Raw genomic sequence first — 15473 nt, forward strand, 5'->3', positions numbered from 1 at the left:
CACCAGTTGATTGGGTGTGATTATCTTTTTATTGTGGCAGGCCCCTCACTGCAGAACAGCTTTCTAAACTGGGAGGACTTCCCAGTAGCATGTTCCATTTTGGGGCTTAGGATCACCTCTTCACTTGTTTCTGCCCCACCTTCCTTTGTTTGGGAGAGGTCCTTTGTTCTAAAGGCTGTGATAAAGGCTTGTGGATGTTGTATTTTTGTCATCTCTGCCAGTAGCACTGCCGTAGCGGACAGAGGTCCCATTTCTTCTTCTCACAGAGAGAGTAGAGGATACTGATTTTCCTGGATTTTCCTTGAAGCTCCAGTAAGCTTTCAGCAGGTGTGGCTCCCAGGCAAACTACTCTCTGCTTCCCTCTTAGCTGCCAAGATCCTTATCCTGCAACCTTCCTGTCCACTTGGTGTGCTCCCAGTGAACGTGTTTGTAGAGCTGTAATTAGCATCTCTTCACCAGCCTCTTGCCTCACTGCTGCTTCCTAGAGCATTTTGGTGGGGCACAGTTTTGCAGAGACTTTTATCTTCTTTGGCAGTGCAAGAGGCACTAAAAAAATTCAGGTTTCCTAGGTTTTGAAGAATGACATCAGTAACTTTGGAGATCTTTGTTACGACAAGATATCTACTGAGATTTTGGGGGGAGGGGAGGAATAGCTAAGCCTAATAACAGTAAACATTTAAGAGATAAGGTTCTGATTAGCTCCTTGAGTTATTCTTTGGGGGTATTATTGTAAGGTGGTAAGAATAAGAAAAGAAATCTTGCTGGTGGTTTGGCCCAAAAAAGATCTACTGTGAAGACAGGGTGATGGATGTGTCTCAAAGAATGAATATAAAACACTTGCATGTATTTGATAGCATGAATAGATAGAATTTCAACTACTTCTTGAAGCTGAAATACCGATCCTAAATACGCTTGAAAGTAGGTAGAATCTGACTGAATACAGCCCAAGTGAGAGGAGTACTGGAAAGTCCATGTGATGAACAGGAGTTTCAGCCAAAAGATCTTAGTCTTAATACTTCATACATTTTAACCTGAACTCTAGTTTTAGTTTTTTGAGATCCTCAAAGCGAAATATGGGAAGAGGTCACCATAAAGTTATCTGCAGTCTGACAGGCAGTATCTATGTCCACCACTCCATCTGCTGAACCTTCCTAGGAAGCTGGTGTTCATCTTCAGGCTTCAGTTAATGGGTATCTTTTACCAAGAAAGAAACCTGGATCAGTAGCAGTCATGGGGCTGCCAAAAAAAATGGAATTCAAAAATGTTGACAGTTGCTCTAATAACCAACAGCCTGTTTTGAAATATTCTTGACACTTCCTTTTCAAATAAACTTGAGAAGCATTTTTATATGCAAAAGTCTTCAGGAAGTTTTCCTGACCCTGGGAGTTTGAAGACTGTCCTTTGTATGCAGAAAGATGAAGGGTGCTCCTGAGAAAAGAGCCTGTAGAAATTCTCATTTTTAGTACTTTGATTATATCCAAAATAGGCATTTTGCAGGTGAAGGTTTTTTTGTTTTGTTTTCATTGGTTTTGTTGCAGTTTCCTTACAGTTCATCCGCACTCCTAAAAGAAATTTGTTGAGACTCAGACAGGAGGAAGTCCTTCTTCATTTCATGTTTGTCAGGGCTACTGGGTAATCTTGGCCCTGGCAGGAGAAATCTTGAATTATGTGGGATTTTTGGTCAGCATCAGGCCTTCCTTTGAGTTTCTGGGCTGCTGTGGATTCAGTGTATCCAATACTCTTTAAGTGGAAGGTTTTGATTTAGTGTTTTCTAACCTGTAACCTGTGCCAACCATACTCAGGTTCCTCCAACTATATCATTCCGGCTTTAGGCTTACAAACCAGACCTGAACACATGCTGTTAAAGGGATCTTTGTAGGTTGAAAGTCAAGTACTCAGGCTTTTGAAAAGCATCCTAGTTTCATCAGGCCCTGCTCAACCTCCCTATTGTTTTCTCTCACACACAAGGCTAATCTTGCAGACTGGAGGGAGAGTGCTTTATCAGAAGAGAAGTCGAAGCAGTAATTGGTTGTTAAGCTTTGTGCAGGTGCCTTGCTGGGGAGTACTTACTGGCTACCTAAGTGACTATTAGCTACTTGGGTATCTTTTAAGTTCTGTTTGCTGCCTAGCACAAGGGTCTAAACTCATAATGCCAGCCCAGATGTGGAAAAAAGGGCAGTCCTTACAGGAAGGACAGCAGGTGCAGCCTTCAGTACCTGTCAGCGCAAGGTGTTGAGACCCCGAGGGGAGCGGCGCAGGTCAGAGCCCAGCACAGCTCATCAGTGGGAATGTGCCTAACACGGCACGCTCTGACAACACCCAGCCTTGCTGCCCACCCACTAACCTGCTCCTGCCCACCACTGGCATGGAAGCTCACACTGTGCTCACACAGTAGCCAGGATGCAGAAACACAGGCCATCGACACATACTTCACAGCTGGCCGATGTTACTCACAGTTTACAGCAGGCTACAAGGCCACAGGCAACAGCTGTGGAGCTGAGAGGCCTGAACAAGTCGTGTTGTTGGGAAGTTACCATGCCTTGTTGCTGACAGACTGCACAGACCAACACTTTGGTGCAGTGGATAACCCAGAGTAACTTGTTTTATCCCCGAGGGTACAGTGCTGGCTGTTCGCCTTCTGTTCACAGATTCCCACAGGTTCAGTCACTGGTGGAGTCTCTTCTCTACCCACACAGGTACGGCGTGGGTGGCAACTTCAAACAGATCCTACTGCAAAGATGACACACTACATATTTTAGTCACTATCTAGCTCAAAGGATGGGAAAATAACAGCCAGCATACTGAAAAGGAATAGAATAATTTCATATTTTTACAATCTCCTTGTTAGTCATTTCATAACACATTCCCATAAAGTTACATGCCCACATACTACACATTTAGGTTTTTTGACATCTCTAATTGAGGAATCTCTTCTGTCTGCCAAGTATTGCTTTTAATCTGTTTTTACCTACTCCTTTTACCTATTTAAGGACCATTAATTTCTGTAATATTTTTCTGAAAGCCATGAAAGTATAGTTCTCACATCTGAAGTTGCAAAGACAGCTTAATGATAACAAATTACACTTTACCAGATTGCATGTGGGAAACATTTGGTCTTAATTGAATTACTTGTTTCTTCCAAATCAAGTATCATTTGCTAGTACCTATAATTATGTCTAGAGAAACTTATATACATTCTTTACAATTTGTGCATAAATATACTTATGATCAGGTCATTTTCATCATATTTAACAGTGGGCAAAAAACAGTTTCTCTTTTGTGGACTCTGAGACACCCTTGAATTTACACCTTATTTTCTTCTTTCCTGTAACTTCAGTCATGGTCATGAACTAAGTGTTGTGCTTTTTCTTCCTCATATAAATATGTAATTGAAATAATTAAATTAGGCAGCAAGTACCTCTTAGTACTTTAGTGGAGGAATGAACTACTTGCTCTCCTGTGATATTTATGGAAGACATTTAAAAATAACATGAAACTGGTGTTAATGACTACCTTACCTACCCAGCCTAGAACATCTTCCTCCACAGGAGCTGGATGTTAACAGCATAGTCACTAGTGGGTTATTTATTTTATTCAGTTTATTAGATATTATTCTCAAAAAACTGTTCACCAGCTTGTTATTTCGTGGTTTCATCTCGTCTATAACAACAAAGAGATAACATTTATGCTTTTAAGTTGTAGTTGCTACATTTAGACTCAGATTTTTGCCATCTTTTTTCCTTCACAGGAAAGGTTTTAACCCAAGATTTACAATCTTGTGTAATAGTGTCAGCCTCAAGAAACAGATGCAACAGTTAAGCCACAGTCATAGATGAGGTATGATTATCCTCTACTATTTCGTTGGTTTTGGCCAGGATAGAGTTTGTTTTCTTCATAGTACCTTATAAGCTTCAATAGCTTGTAAGGACTAGGTTCAGCTGCTTCTTTTCATATGTTGTCTTGTAGAGTGTAATCCTCTGCAACAAACCAGAGAACCCCACCAAGGTTATGGAAAGTGCTCGGTTTTAGAGCATTCTCGTAGCAGTTGATGGAGACTTACTGAATCACTTTGTAAGACCATCTCTTCCTGAAATTTGAACTCTTTGTTGGTGTCTTCATTTGTTTCATGATTTGGGAAGCTGTTTTGTGGTGTTGGAGGGAGTTTCCCAATTAAAAATAGTATTAGTTTTTTGAACTTGCAGTCTTTTTCTACTTTTTAGCTGGGCTTCCTGGGCTGTTATCTGGTTCTCATTATTGTGATTAGCCTCTGCAGCAGGCCATCACTACTAATTAGAATTAGCAGAGGAGCTCTCGTATTCTACTTGCATATCCAGTTTCACCCTCTTAGTTATACCTGTAAAAAATGCTGTAGCAGTTCATTCTGTAGCTGAGTAATGATTTGATTGGCATTTGTCACACCTCCCTAAAGTTTCTATATTGTGTTGCACCAATATCTTACACTACCCAGCAGTCTTGGTTCAAGTCAACTTTTCAGTTTGCTAAATGCGAAACTGTAAACTGAACAGCTGAGAAGTAACAGAACTACTGCTATTCCTCGTTGCTTCGCTAATCTTATTAATTTTAATGGTACTGGAAAGTCCCACTGGTAAGGGCAACAGTACCTATAAAAATGAAACACACCACTCATATTCCTGCATATTTTGCATATATGCCTGATGGAGAGGCAAAAGGCTGTGCTGGGGAACTGCCAGTGCACTATGTGATCCTGCCTGGCTCCAACCACCTTCATGGGGATGGGAATGCAGCTCCTGCTTGCTCTGGTGCCACAGGGCCTTTTGACATTGTTGTGAATAAATTGCTGCTATCACTTGATTATAAGTATCATAGTTTAATATTGAGTATACGTTTAATAATCAACTTACAAGTATTTAAATAATAATTAATTACTAATTTATAAATATTGTCTGATTATTAAACACTTAATAATTAGATAACAAGCACAGAAAATATTGTATAACATATAAACTTGAAGATACTGTCTGGCTGCTTCCTGAAAAAGTGCCTTCTTTTCCAGGGGTGGAGGAGCTGGTTCAGTCTTGGGTTCATCTGTGGTGAGTGAGGATAACTGGGCCAGTGACACTGCCCCCACAAATTGCCAAGCAGGAACCATGGATGTGCTAGGACACATCATTTCTACCCCTGAAAGGAGCTGGGGAGAGACTTGCCCAGGGTTCCCTGAGTCTCTGAGGAAGGAGCCAGGCTGCTTGTGCAGAGGACAATGCTGCTGCCTGCTCTGCTCCTGGCCAGGGACGGCCCCACCTGTCCTTAAGCTAATTAAAACTTCTGCTCATAGCAGTGTGGGTTTTGACAAGGTCATAAATCAGTCATTGTCCTAGGAATATGAACTGCCATAATTGTACATTTTCTAAATATGAACTAATGACTTAATGACTATTCCAGCTGTTGGACACACAATGAATAAAGACTTGGACACACAAAAACAGTGTGAAAAATGTCTTTTCCCCCAGAAACTCCTTCAGACGCTGAGTTCAGCCTGATTCATGCTGGTGTCTCAGACTTTGGGGACCAACATGACTGAACCCCCGCCTCAGACAGGGGTCTCTGTCACCTGCCCACCTCCTGCCTGCCTGGAACCCAACACCTTCCCTCCCGCTCCTGCCCCCATCCTCAGAAGCAGATGAGTCAATCTCCGTTTCCAAGCCCAAACACACAGGACTTGGTCTCCACTCCAAATGCCAGCCCACCCCCAGGAACCCTTTTCCCAGCCCCAAACACACAAGCCTTTTTTTTATTTGTTTTAGAGCCCCCAAATCAACCTCCTCAGCCTGTTTTCAAGTCTGGATAACCCAAAACTTTGTCTCTATTTTCAAGCACAGAAAACACAGGACTAAGTCTCTGGGTCTGATGACTCTTGGTCTTGAGGCCCAAGGACACGTCTTCCTTTGGAGCCCTAAACCCATGATTTGCCCTCCTTTCCTACAGTCAGATGAGCTGGGGTTTTGCAGCCCCAAAACAGCCCCTGCTGAGTCCATGCTTGGAAAACAGGATTTAAAAGAGGTGTCAGTGCCCTGGGCTGGACCAGCTAGTCTGGTTCCAGCCAGGTTGTTGCCTCCCCCATTCCAAGGGCTGCTCAGCTCAGTGGGTGCCACATAATGCCTTCGTATCTGGGAAGTGATGTTTCTGAGAGAAAAAATGGAGTAAAAGCAACCATAATGATCCATTTCCACATCGAGGGCAGACCAGAAGTTTTCCTCAGGGGCAAATATACTGACAGCAGCACTGGATCAGGCACTGAAGGTGTCAGAGCTGCTTGGGGAGCACATAGACATGTTGAGAACTGGAATTTCACTGGAGAGCACAGGGCTGGGTGCTCACAAGTGAAAAATATTGAGCAAAGAGAAAGATCAAAAGAAAGAGAAGCCCAGAGATCTCCCTAACATCATGTTCTCTTTTTCTATAGTCAGGTTTGTGCACTTGAGGGTGGATGTATGGAGGACACACACATTGTTATCTGCTTCTTTCAGTGTGCCTGAAGGACAGACACAAAGCCTCCTGCACTGCTTAGCTGGATCAAGTGCCAGGAAAAAAGGGAAGTCCCATGCACGGAAGCCAAGCCCCAGCCCCAGCCAGTGGTAAAGGAGGAATCCAGAGGTGAACAAAGGCCAGAGCCCTTCCAAACTGGCAGACTATCACCCAGCCTAGCATTACAGCTGATAAAACTTAGTCTGGGCAGACTCCTTTCCCTGGAGTTGTCTGGGGGACTGCAGGGTTTCTGCAGCCACCAGCCTCTGCTCCCAGCTGCTGCCTCTCTCTTGCTTGCACGCATTTCTTGAGGAGAGGGATAGTTCTTTTGCAACACCACAGTGTCAAATCTGCCACCCTGCTGTGCTAGTGCTGTTACTTTGTAGACTGAATGGACATGGATTTAAACAAAACCCTTCCAATCACAATCAAAACGTTCCGTTTTCATCCCTCCTCCCCAATTCAGGGCAGTGACTAATTCTCTTGACTTTGGAAGATCTCCTCACTGACTGTTGCATTTTGGGAAGCAAAGATGTCATTGGGAGCTGGCTGTCTCTCCCAGAACTGTTCAAGCAATATGTGAAAAGATACTCCAAAAAAGCCAGGGATTTTTGTCCAAACATGCTCTGATTTCACTGTTTCTCCCAGAGAGACCACCTGCTCTCAGGCAGCAAAGGGCAGCAGCCCTGCAGGGCTCTTGCAAGCCCTTAGACCCCTTAATTGTCCTGAGCTGGGTCCACCCACTGCTATTTAAGCTCCAGCTGAGGAGCACAATCTGCTCTTGCTTCTCCTGCTTGGCTGCTTAGGGACCTGGGCTTCATCTTTGAGGCTGATGTATGTATGGGGTCTGCTTTTGGTTTGTTTCCAATCATGTGATTGTTTGGGGCTGGCCTGTAGCTTAGGTTCAGGTGTAAGCGCTGTAGGGTGCTGTTGTCGGGTTGCAGCCATGCAAGGTTCTGTGATGCTTCCTGCACCCAAAAACTTCTGATGGATTGAGGTTTGAAGGAGATGGACATGCTGTAGATAACTGCAGGTCAAGTCTCTGCTTCCCTAACAGCTGTGAAGTGTTCAATGCCAACAGTTTCTTAGCTCTTGGGCTTGGCTCAAGATGTCATTTGGGTGTGCAAATAACCATATTTGCATTCTCACGGGTGCAGGCAAGGGCTTGGGTGTGCTGCACCCTGGAGAGCATGGGTGGCTGCCCTGGGCTCTGAGAGAGTCAGCCTGGGATGTCTCAACTGTGAGAGATTCAGTCCTAGTCTGTACCAGGCCTTAAAGGCTCTTTCCTTGAGTTAAGCAGCTAGTTTCAGAAGCCGAGCTGTGCAGTATGGACTTGTGAGCCTGAGGTGTTTTTGGGTTAACATATACCTGTCTGTGTATCTTGACTGTACATGTCCCATACAGCAATCCACATAAGGCTCTGAAATTGGGTGCTCCATCATCTCCATGCACTCTCAGGGCAGCACTGATATTCATGAGCTCACTCAGTGTTGTTAGGGCACAAGTTTTGCAAATAAGAAAACATGAGGGGAAAGGCATCTAAATCCTTTAGCTGCATGAGATATGAAGCCTCTGTACTCACATTAAAGGGAATGTGTCTTCTGTCATCCTTTAAGTGGCCAAACCAACAGTCCTGTTGTGTATTTGATGAACTGGAGAAAGACTTAGGTTTATTCTTCTTCCTCTGGTTTCTACACCTCTCCAGATGTTGAAGACTTCCTTCCACCAAGAACAGGTCACAGACTTCATGACCACTGCCCCTCATAACGTTGTGTGCTGGACCAACAGGTGTATGAGAACAGGATGATCACCTTTCTGGTGGAATGCAGAAGTGAAATACTGCAGGAGGTAAGAGGCCCTTTTATTGCTAATGTGGGATAGCCTGGCCACTGTTGTCACAGCGTTTGCCTTGTCAACTTGTGGGCAATATTCTTTGGTGAAACTGTTCCTCTGACCTCAGGTGTGTTAAACTGGCAAGGTAATGTAAATTAGCCTTAATTTGTCCTTTCCAGTGGCCCAGGAGTCAAATTCTCCTTTTGGGAATTACTGCAATTTCTAGCATGGAAAGTCTTCTTATGGGAGCAGCTGGGATTTTTGGTAGCTTTGACCAAGTTTGGAAAGGTCTGTGTGGCACAACCAGCAAACCTCATCTCAGTGTGTGGTACTTCAATTCGTCAGCTGGGAAAAAGGGCTTTTTATGAGCATGCAGTGCTCACTTCTGTGCCTGATCTTTCTCTGTCCCATAGAATGTTATGTGAGGAGAAGGTAAAAGTACAGATCTCAAAAAATGTCCTGTGTGACCTGTATTTCCCTGTCCCTTTGCCGAGGCTGTGGAATATCATAGCTGCTGAAGCTTTGGGGCAGTCAAACTTTGGAAGGTGCAACCTGTCTGCCGACCAAAAGCTGTATTATTTATTCCACAATTAAAACAGGACGTGTTTCAGATGACACAAACAGGGAGCTTTTGACAGCAGCAAAGCTTGATTCAGAAAAGACAATCCCTTCATTTTACAAATGGCTGTCCTAACTTTCACTGGAGGATTTAATATCAAGCAAAGGCTCCTGCAAAACCTTTAAGGTGGCCTATAATGAACACCAAAATTGTAGTTCTATTGTTGAAAATAACTTCATCGGTTAAGAGGTCTATTTTTTGCTTGACTTCCCAACTGCCACTTTTTTCTTAAAACCTGAATGGAAGTCCTCCTTCCAAGAAGAGATCTTAGAGACCAAAAGGTGCATTTATATATTTATGAAGGTAGTGCTTAGCATGAGCTATGTTTTCAGAGTTTTGAAACAAGGGTGAGAAGTACACTGTCTTACTTGCTGTGCATTAGTCTTGCAGTCTTAAAATCCAAAACAAGTTGGGATTTTGAAGCTGTTTCATAACTGGAAGGGACCATGGTTGGAAGAATCAACTGATGTGTATGACAATCTGGCAGGAGACCTCTTGCTTTAAGCCAGGCCGGTTTCCTGCCTGCATTGCTGAGAGCTGTTGTGTGAAGTTTCATGGGTTGCTTGTGCTGACAGCTGAGCTTGATCCCAGGATGTGCTGTTGCCAAAGTCTGTGGAGACACTGGCTGTACTGTCCCTCCTGTGAGTGAGAAACAGTGTCATACTAAAGGTCTGAACAGACATGGACAGTGAGGTGGTAAAGGAACAGCTGTTGAGGCTAAAGGAAGAAATGTTATTACTGATGCTTTTTAGCATTAATAATACCCCAATCCAGTTATGTCTCATACATACCTGGAAGTAAGGTGCCAAATGCCCACATTATCCTGGAGTGAGGGAGGCATCAAGGGTGTAGGTTTGGAAGAGTTGAACAGGCATTTGCTTTATGTTATGCTGTTCACTGGTTCCTGGCTGTCTGGCCTGCCTGCAGAATACTTTCTTGTCTGCAAAAATGCTATATTAAACTCTGAGTGGACAACTGAGTGTAATTTATAGTGTTTTCACATCCCTTTAGTTTTAGGTTCGCATAAAATGTCTTGTTTATTTTCCTGATTATTCATTTCAACTGTACATATGATTAAAAATAATGGATGTTATTAATTTTTATCATTAGTACTATCATTACGCCTACTCATATCCTTTGATATTATTGCAAAAATTATCTTTAATAGTTTTAATAGGAGCTATTCCCCAGGCTAATGAGGATATAAATCAAAGTATTAAACAGGGTAGAAAGTAAAGTTTTGGACTCTATTCTGAAATTGAACCCCCTCTGTGCAGTGGTTGCCTTCAGCTTTTGCTGAGAAGAATATTTATATATGTCTCTTCTATGTACTTGCATGAGATGGGGCTCAAATTCAGCTGACATCAATTAGTCAGTCTGTGGCAGCAGGGAGAAATATTCAAAGGCAGGAGAAGGAGCAGCAAGGATGTTGCTGCACTCTGTTCTTGCAGAGGTCAGGAGGTCTTATGCCACTGCCTGTAACAAGGCAAGGCACACTGAGTACTCCAGGGAACCCCACCTGAAGGATTTCAGCAAGTACAGGGTGAGAACCAAGTAGATACCCGTCATTAAAATCCATAGCAGCATGCAATAGAATTCTCTGTTTAATTACTGGGATTCCATCTGTTAAAGATGAGACACGGCAAAAAGGAGTAAATAATCTCTCTGGTAGTCTTCCAAAGGATGTCTTCTAAACATGGGAAACCATCTCTGCCCTCTTATTGTCCTCTGTTGCTTTGCTGTTTGTAGCAGAGTGCAGCCTAGCAAGGATGTGGTGCTGGCAAGGGATCAGAAAGTCAGACTGGCTTCCTGTGCTTTTTTTGTTTTATTGGGTGTTTCATCCATTAATTTTTGCAAGGCTTTTTTTTTTTTTTTTTTTTCAGTAAATATTGAACTAAAGTTCACTTTGTCCGGCACAACACTCTTGCCAATATGAGCAAAAGCAGTATAGCAGATAATACTTTGGCATGTTCTCTGTGTTTCTAAAATTTTCTCTTAAGACTTGAGTTCCCTGCTTTAAGAGGATTGCAGACTATTTGCTACGGAGCCTGCTAATAAAAGGTTTTCAGATATCTGGTTTAAACTAATTCTTGGTAGTCTTGTCACAATTTTGGGGTCCAAGGGCATTTCTGCACTTCATGGGGGAATCTGTTAATGCATTGAATGAAGCTGCTAGAAAGCAAAAGCCAAAAAGTGCAAAGAAAACAGAGTTGTGCCACCCAGCCTATTGCTGGCTGAACACTGAGCAATTGTGGGCTTTAGGGACTTCGATACAATTCTGCTGGTGGCATCTCTGAGGTGCTGGTTTTCTCCTCCATTCTGTGGTGAACCCCTTCCCCAGGAAGACAGCAGTGATGAGAGGAGTGAAAGGTTGTAGAAGGGTAAAAATTTGTATGACCCTTACCCTAAATAATTGCTAGGTAGAAGACGGCAGCTAACTGGACTTCAGTCTGATTCAGAACACATCCTCATAGTTTCTTGCTCCTAGACTTTGAGGACAATTTGTTCCTCAGCAATTTAGGTACCAGTCTTTAGATAGATAACAGAAAACAGCCTAAGACTGGTGAACTGGAGCTGGATCCCATCTAGAATGGCTACCCAGCAGTGCTGGGAGGCAAGAGGCTGTTTCAGGAAGGTAGACCAGAGCTGTGACTTGGCTAGGGTCGTGTTGCAAGCCTGCAGCAGTCATTTTGAACCTGGGTCCGTGGTGTCCTGAGGCAGAATGGGAAGTGCCCCTTGGTCCCTTCAGTCTGCCACTCCTTGTATTGCTCCATGATAAGTGCTCCCCTTTGCATAGGGATAAGGCACTTGGGGGAGAAATTCTTTCAGATTTGCTTGGCTTCAGTAATGGGCTCTAATCAAAGCAGGCTTAAAAAACTTATTTTTAATGTTACACAGCACTTCTGTGCTGTTGGCAGTGCTTTTTTTTGCGAGAGGAGATGAAAACTATAGAAGGAAATGGGGGGAATTACAGATGCATTTTCACTTTGCCCTTAGTAAATGAGGTCTTCAGTGTCAGTCATCTTTCAAACTGCTTGATTGTATATAATCGTGTGTGTCTGCCTGGGAGCATCTCCTTTTGAATAGCAACAGCTCCCTCTGTCTGCTTCGAGTAAACTGTGGGCTCTTGCACTTCAACAGATGATGCCATTTTCTTGTTCCCCACCCAGAGAAATTCCTGCTCTCTAGGTATGATCGCAGCTTAAGTAGATTAAATTTGAGGACGTTTTAGACTTTCTCTGTATATTTTTAGGAGCGGCTGTAAACTTTTTGCTGTTACTTCCCCTACCAGTTTATGAACGGAATAACTGTTAAAAAAACCCAAAAATGGGGTAGGGGGTGCAGCAGCTGCATTAGTGGGAGAGATCATTTTCTGTTGAAAGTGAGCTTTGAACAACCTGTGAATTACTGTCACATTGAACACGTCTCTGGCGACTTGAAAGTTTTATACCCTCTTCCAAAGTGCTGCTATTGTCTGTGTAACAAACGTGAACTGAACTGCTCTGTTAAAAGTAAGTCATGCACACTTAAGGACATAATAGTAGCTCAATGTTAACAATGCTGCTACATTCATCTCAGCAAACTGTTACTGTAGTACAACTGAAGCTCCAGCAAACCATTTGCCTTGTGATGAAGAGCCAGCATGCGATTAAAGGCATGCTATTAACATTTCCTAGCTCTCTTCTCGCTCTGACATTTGTCCTGTGTGAGGTTTTTTGATCACAATCTCAGCAGCAGACTTTGCCGCACGTAGCACTTGAAGGTTTCACAAAGCTGCCTATAAAGGATACATCATATCTCACCTGATATTTGCTGCAATAGGTAGAGGAGAAACAATAACCTGGCTGAACTTTGTTTTGGATTAAAATATTTTGCCCAAGAGCTTCCTTTCACTGTTAGTTTTATTTCAATATATGAAAATAGGGCTCCAGCTTTAAAGTACAACACATATGATGACTCAATGCAGCTCTGCTGCTAAGAAGGTGTTCGTGATGTTTTAGGGGGAGGAGTTTGTTCAGATGACAAGCCAAAAATTCTTATTTTCCACCACAGCAAATTTCCTGCACCGAGTTTGTGGGAGGTATAGTACAGCCAGAATGCTCTGGATTTAGGTGGCACATAGAGGCCCTTTAGGCTGGATGTGGTTCCTGTGACGTTTTGCTGGAATATTTCTGAATAAGTCTTTCAGTTCTAGAGTTTTAATCTTTGAGAAATTGTCCTCTTAACATTGAATTCTCAACTGGATGGAGGAACACATTTTTCTTTGAGGTTGCTGTTGCCTTCTTACTGAATTGGAATGAGGCACTTTCAAGACTGGTCCCCAAGAACCCAGATTTAAAAAAAAAAAAAAAAACCAAAAAAAAACCCACAATCAAAAAAGCAACCAGACCAAAACAATCATTAAAAAAACTAATCAAGCCAACACCAGTTTGCTGCCACTCCTGAATTCTGCTTTTGGAGTGAATTACCAAGGTCGTCTTGGCATGTGTATGCATGGTCAGAGGCATAAGAAAATTGGCAATGAATATGGAGTTGTGTTTCATGGCATGGCTCAGAAAAGTCTGTATGCCTATACTTAAGAAAAACCTTGTAAAAGAAAAGCCATTTGTAGCATCCTTTGGTCTTTCATGCTCCATAATCAGGCCTCAGGGATGGAGTTTAGATGCATGTAATTTATGGAGGACAAAGTTAAATCTTTGTCAGAATTAGAATATACTCACAATTTTTTATAGTGTATACCATTAGCTACTGAAGCTGCTTTAGCACCCAAATCTCGCCTTGGAGATGGCAGTCTCACTGTGGATGCTCTTGTTGGATGTTCCGCTCTGGATTTAACTCTGTAATTATACATATAAAATAAAATCACTTATATTTAAAAGGTCACTTCAAATTAATTATGCACATTCTTCTCCTTCAGTCAGTGTTGTCAGGTTCAACAAACATTCTGGAAGGAAAAATAGTAGCTTCTGGGGGAGTAGGCAGGAACCTAAACTGTGCAGCTCACTGAAAGTCCATTAAGCCCCAGGGTATGTGGTTAAATTATTGATTTGGCCATTGTTGGCTATTCAGCCAATGGCTCTGGATTTAACTCTGTAATTATACATATAAAATAAAATCACTTATATTTAAAAGGTCACTTCAAATTAATTATGCACATTCTTCTCCTTCAGTCAGTGTTGTCAGGTTCAACAAACATTCTGGAAGGAAAAATAGTAGCTTCTGGGGGAGTAGGCAGGAACCTAAACTGTGCAGCTCACTGAAAGTCCATTAAGCCCCAGGGTATGTGGTTAAATTATTGATTTGGCCATTGTTGGCTATTCAGCCAATGGCTGGTGCCTGGCCCTTCAAGTGCCTTGGCTCTTTTTAATTATTTGAGGCCCTCTGTCCAACTGCTGCTTGCCAGGAGAATGATTGCAGACCAGCTGAGTGGTTGTGGCCGTGGCACTCAGGTCACCCCAAAGTCACTGTGGAAGGCTGCTAATCCCTTCTCCCCATGTGCCAGCTTGAGCTGAGCCTGAATCTGGTGCTGGTGCCCATTGGCCAAGTCTAGTGTGATACACTACACTCCATGCAGCTCTCCAACAGGGACAAAGATCCCTCAAATTGTTTCCCATAATCAAAATACTAATTTCTCTTTACATCTTTCCTGAACCTCTACAATTTCTCCAAGTGAAGCTCTCCTTAATGCAAGCTCTATCTGTAGAGAGCTTGTTTTGATGAAAAAATTGGGGGTTTTATACATTATATATATAAAATAATCCTAACTAGCCATAATTAGAACAAGTGTTATTGCCCTAAAAGAATTCTAGTCCTATGAAACATAGTCATGCTACACCCTTCTAAAAGCTGTAATGTAAACTTGCCCAAAGAAAGCAGCACATGGTGACTGCAAGACAGGATGCTTATATGTAAGAAGTGATGCTGCTGTCAGTGGTGTTGATAACAGACCTGCTGGTTAAAGCAAGGGGAGATGGATGAATAGTCCCTTGTTAATGGCATAATGAGGGCTGTGGGGCTGTGTGGGCTGTTCTGTGGTTAGTTGCATGTTTTCAAAGCCAACAACTCAGTGACACCTGCTGTTCTGCATGCAAAATAAGCGTGTGGGGAGTCCTGTTCTTTTTCTGTTCACAAATGACCTCTAGTCACAGCCCTGGTTGTGTGAGGCTGGGTGTGTTTTTGAGAGCAAAGAGCAGATGTTATAGGAAGAAAGATAATTTGCTGATGTGTACCAGTCGGGTGAATCTAGCTAGATATATTGGAAAGATGAATTTAGGATGCAACCATGTTCCCTGTGCTGTACTACAAAGGCAAATATCTGGCATCTCCTTCCTGTTGTGTTGGCATTGCTTGCATGAGCACCCGCTTGTTACCAAGGCCAGCTGGCTGGCCTTTGGGATCAGTAGTCCCAGAGCACAGCCTTGCTGCCTGAAAAGCCTGGAGAGGCAGCCAAAAGCATTGAAGTCTGTGTGCTTGGATCTTGGGTGCCCAAGTCCTTAAAGCCCAGGGGCAACATTTC

At 42.9% G+C, this 15473-nt stretch overlaps 1 long non-coding RNA gene across 1 annotated transcript in view; it reads left to right on the top strand.

Moving 5' to 3' along the window:
- The window catches only part of LOC104697215, a 477817-nt gene that overhangs the window by 202411 nt on the left and 259933 nt on the right, over positions 1-15473 (top strand). The window contains exons 16-18 of the long non-coding RNA XR_005601811.1: positions 3749-3837; positions 5036-5072; positions 8210-8352. This is a non-coding gene — a long non-coding RNA (uncharacterized LOC104697215). The remainder of the gene's footprint in view (positions 1-3748; positions 3838-5035; positions 5073-8209; positions 8353-15473) is intronic.

Source organism: Corvus cornix, chromosome 4, assembly GCF_000738735.6.
Source record: "Corvus cornix cornix isolate S_Up_H32 chromosome 4, ASM73873v5, whole genome shotgun sequence".
Classification (NCBI taxonomy): Eukaryota; Metazoa; Chordata; class Aves; order Passeriformes; family Corvidae; genus Corvus; species Corvus cornix.